The following is a 4,660-nucleotide window of genomic DNA, read 5'->3' on the forward strand; positions in this document are numbered from 1 at the left end:
TCCCTGTGAAAAAAAAAAAAAAAAAAAAAAAAAAAATAGCATTGGCTATGCGTAATGTCATCCGACATTGTTCCTATTATAATTCTTGAAAGTGTTCTAATCTACCTAAATGATTTGGACAATGAACTTTTGTTATCCATGACTTCCTATCAAATAAACCTGATCACATTATCTCAGTCTTTCACTTCCACAGGAATATCATCTAGACCATATCTTTACTAATAGCTATAATTCTTTCATAAGCTCCATTTCAAATAGCCCACTCCCACATCGTCTTCATTTTTCAAGCCGGGTCTCTCTAATATTGGACATTAAAATGTTCATACCTCCTGTGAATCCACAATATGTTGCCCTGGACACTACACTGCCAAAGGTTTCTATCTCTTATTTAGCTTTGATTGTGTGATGTATCAAAATAACGAACCCTCTGCAAACACCTTAACTGTCTTGACTTTCTGTAACTCGGCAAAACTATAAATTTCCTTGAATCACACTCCACATCTTTTCCACACCTAGACTAGCTCAGATGGTTGTGGTTATATAAAATGCATAATTGTATTAACCGATGTCATTCTCAGTTAATGATTGAAAGCCACAAGAAGAGTAGCTGTGACCCCCTCATAGCCTACACTACCTTTCCTTAGTTAACTCACTGTATCCATGCTCCTAAATAAATACATCCTGTTTTTCCTCTCTTAAATTTTTCGGAATCCCCTTTCTCATTTTCATTCTCACCTAGTAACCTGGTTTTCTACTTCATTAGCAAAGAACCTAGTGGTATTGAATTTTCAGATGCTCCCATCATCTTATCCACTCATGTACATCAATAGTCTGTTATTCCTTGTCTCCAAACCAGTCTTACATTAATCCGATCAGACTTTCAGTTCCACAGAAAGCTAAAAATCTCTTGTCAAGGTAACTAATGATTTCCACATTGCTAAATACAAGGCAAAATAATCTCACTCCTTTTATTTAAATTATCATAAATGTTTGAGAACATTTATCATCTTATCCTTGAAATAATTTCTTCTCTTAAATTCTGAGGCAACACCCTGCCCCATATGTCTCTTGCATCAGTAGTGCAGTTGACTGTAAATGTAGAGAAATTCACAAACTTTTGTACTTGTCTCATTTCTTCCTGCCTCTTCCCCTGTTTTCTGCTCATTTATCTAATCTCTAAATGCTGTTGGAGTTCCTCAAGATTCAGTTTTGGTACTTTATATCTCTTACACTTACAGTTCTCCTTTGGTGATAGTATTAATTCTCTCACAATTTAATGTTATCTATAGACTGAAGACACCCAAATAATTATCTCCTGTTTGCAGTACTCTTCTGAGATCCAGATTTATATAATTTACTGTTTATATGGCATATTCAATTTTTGAAAAATAAACAGCTTTTTTGCCATAATTTGAGTACCATAAAGTTCACTACTTTAAAGCATATAATAGCTTTGGGTATATTTACAATACGATACAGGTATAACGCTATATAAACTTTAAAACTTTTTTATCATCTCTAAAATAAATAGCCAGGTGTGGCTGCAAATACTACTAACCCCAGCGTGCAGGGAGATTGAAGTAGAAGGATCACAAGTTGGAGCCCAACCTAGGCAATTTGGAATTTAGGAAGACATTGTCACAAACAAAAATAAATATAGTCCCATAACTGAGGATGCAGTTCAATGCTAACGTCCTGAGTTCTCAAAATAAATAATAAATTAATAAAGCAATAAATAAATGAATAAGCCTCATGCTCATTAATGTTCACTTGCCATCAACTATTTATTTCTCCAGAACCCTGAGCAACTATGATAAATTATTTTTCTCTGTAAATTTGCCTATTCTGGACAGCACATTAAAATGGAATTACATGATTTGTACTCTTTTGTGATTGGCTTTTTGCACTTAGCAAAGTATTTTTGAGATTCATTCATGCTTTAGCATGTATTAGGTTAATGCCTAGGTATTTCCTATTTTTGGATGCTATTGTGAAAGGAATTGTTTGCCCCATTTCTCTCTCAGTCAGTCTGTTTTTCATATACAGGAAAGCTATTGATTTTTCTGTGTTGACCTTGTATCCAGCTACTTTATTGAATTTGGTTATTAAGTCTAGAAGGCTTTTGGTGGAGTTTTGGGGTCTTCTTATACAGTAGTATGCTATCTGCAAATACTGACAACCTGACTTTTTTGTTTCCTATCTTTATTCCTTTTAATTCTTTCTCTTGTCTAATGCTGTGGCTGATGCTTCCAAAACTATATTGAACAGGAGTGGTGATAGTGAACATCCTTGTGTTGTTCCTGATTTTAGTGTGAAGGATTTCAGTTTTTGACCATTTAGTATGATAATGGCAGAAATTAATGCAATAATGACTAAGAAGTCAATACAAAGAATAAATGAAAGAGTTGATTCTTTGAAAGATTAAATAAAATTAATAAACCCTTAACCAATCTTACCCAAAGAAGGAAAGAAAAGACTCAAATTCACGTAATTAGGAATAAAAAAGGTAAAATCACAAAGGATATTGTAGAAATCCTGAAGATTCTCAATATCTACTTTGAGAAACTGTACTCTAATAAGATGGAAAATAAAGAAGAAACGGACAGATTTCTAGAAACATATGAATTACCAAAGCTGAAGCACAAAGATATAAAAATTCTAAATAACCCAATATCAGTAATGAAATTGAAAATATAATTAAAAACCTACCAACCAATACGAGCCAAAGTCCTGATGGTTTCACTACTATATTCTATGAGGAATTTAGAGATTTAATGCCACTATTCTTCAGACTCTTCAATAAAATAGAAAGTGAAGCAACACTTGCAAAAATCATTCCTGGAAGCAAGTGTTAGTTACCCTGATACCCAAACCAGTGAAAGATCCAACCAAAAGAGTGAACTATAGGCCAATCTACCTAACAAACATAGATGCAAAAATTCTTAGTAATATACCAGCAAACAGAATGCAGCAAATCATCAAGATTGTATACCATAACCAAGCAGGTTTGAACCCAGTGATGCAGGGATGGTTTAATATATGCAATTCAATAAATGTAATACACCATATCAACACAGCCAAAGGCTAAAAATCACATGATCATTTTAATAGAGAAAAAGCATCTGACAAAGTCTAACACCCATTCATGATAAAAAAAACTATAGAAAATTGGAATCAATGGTCTTTATCTCAATCTGATAAAGGCCATCTATGATAAACCAACATGCAAAATCATACTAAGTAGTCAAAAACTGAAAAATTTCCCTGTAAAATCAAGAACTAGACAAAAATGTCCACTATCACCACTCCTCTTCAATGTAGTTCTGGAAACATTAACCAGAACAATTAGACAAGAGAAATAAAGAGAATAAAGAAATAAAAGACATAAAGATAGGAAAGAAATTAAACTGTCACTAATTGTGGATGACATGATACTTTGCATAGAAGACCCCAAAAATCCCACCAATATACTTCTAGATTTAATAACCAAATTCAATGGCATAGCTGATACAAAGTTAACACTCAAGCATCAATAACATTCCTGTACATAAATAACCAAATGATAGAGACAGAAATTAGTGAAGCATTACCTTTCACAATGGCATTGAAAAAATGAAATACTTAAGAATCAATCTCACAAAAGGAATAAAAATTTTCACATTGAAAATCATAGTACTCTGAAAAAGGAGACTGAAGAGTGCAGAAAACTGCCGTGTATGTGTGTGTGTGTGTGTGTGTGTGTGTGTGTGTGTGTGTGTATGTGTGTTGTACCAGGGATCAAACTCAGGATCTTATGCTTGTGAGATAGGTGAATCACCACTGAGCTAAATCTCCAGCCCAAGACTGCAATATTGATTAGGCTATAAAGAGTTAACCCCACAATTGGCATTTTGATATAAGAATCTAGCTAAAGTCTACATGCCAAGGTCAGAGTAACTCACACCCAAATTCTGTTTCCATGACTTAAACATTCTTAACTAGAAGGACAATATTTTAATTACAACCATGTATTCTGTCTATTCTGTTCGTAATTTGGGGATGCTTTGTCTTGTCCTTTATGAGGTTTTCTTACTTTAATTTCCGTAGAAACCGCACAATTGCACATCCTCGCATGTAGTTCTGCTATTACACATAGCTCACCTTAACACCAATTAATTACCAATAAAAATCAATGGCTTGGACTGGCCAGGGCCTTTGTTAGTTGTTTTGACATTGGTTGCCTGGTGTCCTGTTTTTCGTCTCTCTTAGTTCTGTCTTTTAGGTTTTTATTTCCCCCCCTCAAGCCTGCGTTGTACACTGAGTAGGAAACTAAAGCCCATTGCAAATATTTCTAGTAACATTTCAGAGGTCTCCAGGAATTTGAAGAAGATATCAGAAAATGGAAAGATATCTCTTGCTAGTGGATAGGAAGAACTAACATAGTGAAGATGGCCATACTCTCAAAATTGTTATACAGATTTAATGCACTCCCAGTCAAAATACCATTAGTGTTCCTCCCAGAACTAGAGAAATCATTCTTAAAATTCATTTGGAATTCAAAAGAGACCTAGAAAAACAAAAACAATTCTGGGCAACAAAAGCAAGGCAGGAGGCATGAAAATCCCTGAGTTGAAATTATACTACAGAGCTTCTGTGATAAAAATAGCATGGTACTGGCAAA

The sequence above is a fragment of the Fukomys damarensis genome, unplaced genomic scaffold (genome assembly GCF_012274545.1).
Source record: "Fukomys damarensis isolate Sample0158 unplaced genomic scaffold, DMR_v1.0_HiC HiC_scaffold_39, whole genome shotgun sequence".
NCBI lineage: Eukaryota > Metazoa > Chordata > Mammalia > Rodentia > Bathyergidae > Fukomys > Fukomys damarensis.